The following is a 943-nucleotide window of genomic DNA, read 5'->3' on the forward strand; positions in this document are numbered from 1 at the left end:
CGGGCCAGGACAGGGGCCGCCTCGGAGCTCGGAGGGGGCAGTGAGGGGTCCCTGCAGCCCTGCCCGTCCCGCCCTCCGAGGCAGGGGGGTGGCTCCTGAGGTCCACCGTCCCCATCCGCAAGTGGGCTCCCGGGTCAGCGGCCACTGGACCCGCGCTGGGAGGAGCAGAGTGCGTGGCTCACCGTGTGCCCGGCCGGCACCAGCCCGTGTGTCTCTCGTGGCAAACAGTGCGTGACCCATGGCTCCCCCCCAGCACTGGCGACGCCCGGGACATGCCACTACCTTTGACTTAGGAGGAGTCTGGTGACCCTGGGCATTGACCTTGCTGGCCTCTTAATGGTTGCCTGGAGCACTGCTTCTTAAAAAAAAAAAGCCAAAAGCAAACGTTTTACTATGGAAAATATCAAAGAAATGCAGAAGCAGAGAGAATCCCAGAGGCTGCCAGGTCTTGGGGGACCTGGATTTCAGCTCCCCCCTCCCCCACCTAGGTTATTTTGAGGCAGACTGCAGCCACCCTGTCATTTCACAGTATCAGTAGCATGCCTAAAAGTCGTTCCCAAACCCTCGAGACATCCACTCGGGTTTCCAATGTTCCAGCTGTCTTATTTTGTAAAATAAAACATTTGGTTTGTTCAAATCAGAACCAAAAGAGGTCCCTGCTGCTCTCACTCCGGGATCTCAGGGGCCTAGTGTGATGAAGCCGCTGGGAGACACGATGATCCCAGAGGGGCCTGGGGCCTGTGTACAAACATTCCAACCAAAGGAGACAAAATTAACCTCTCGCTGACAACAGCACGGCCTTGGAAAGAGCCAGGTGGATGGCCCTGGAAGCTCCCCGAGTTGTGACCACGTCAAAGTTTGATGAACGTCAAGGTTTTGTTTAAGAAAGAAAAGAGCAGTGTGAGAGGTCCCAGTTCCTCTGCTGGGGGTCACTGGGCCCTCC

This window comes from Bison bison, unplaced genomic scaffold, assembly GCF_000754665.1.
Source record: "Bison bison bison isolate TAMUID 2011002044 unplaced genomic scaffold, Bison_UMD1.0 scf7180017864302, whole genome shotgun sequence".
Classification (NCBI taxonomy): domain Eukaryota; kingdom Metazoa; phylum Chordata; class Mammalia; order Artiodactyla; family Bovidae; genus Bison; species Bison bison.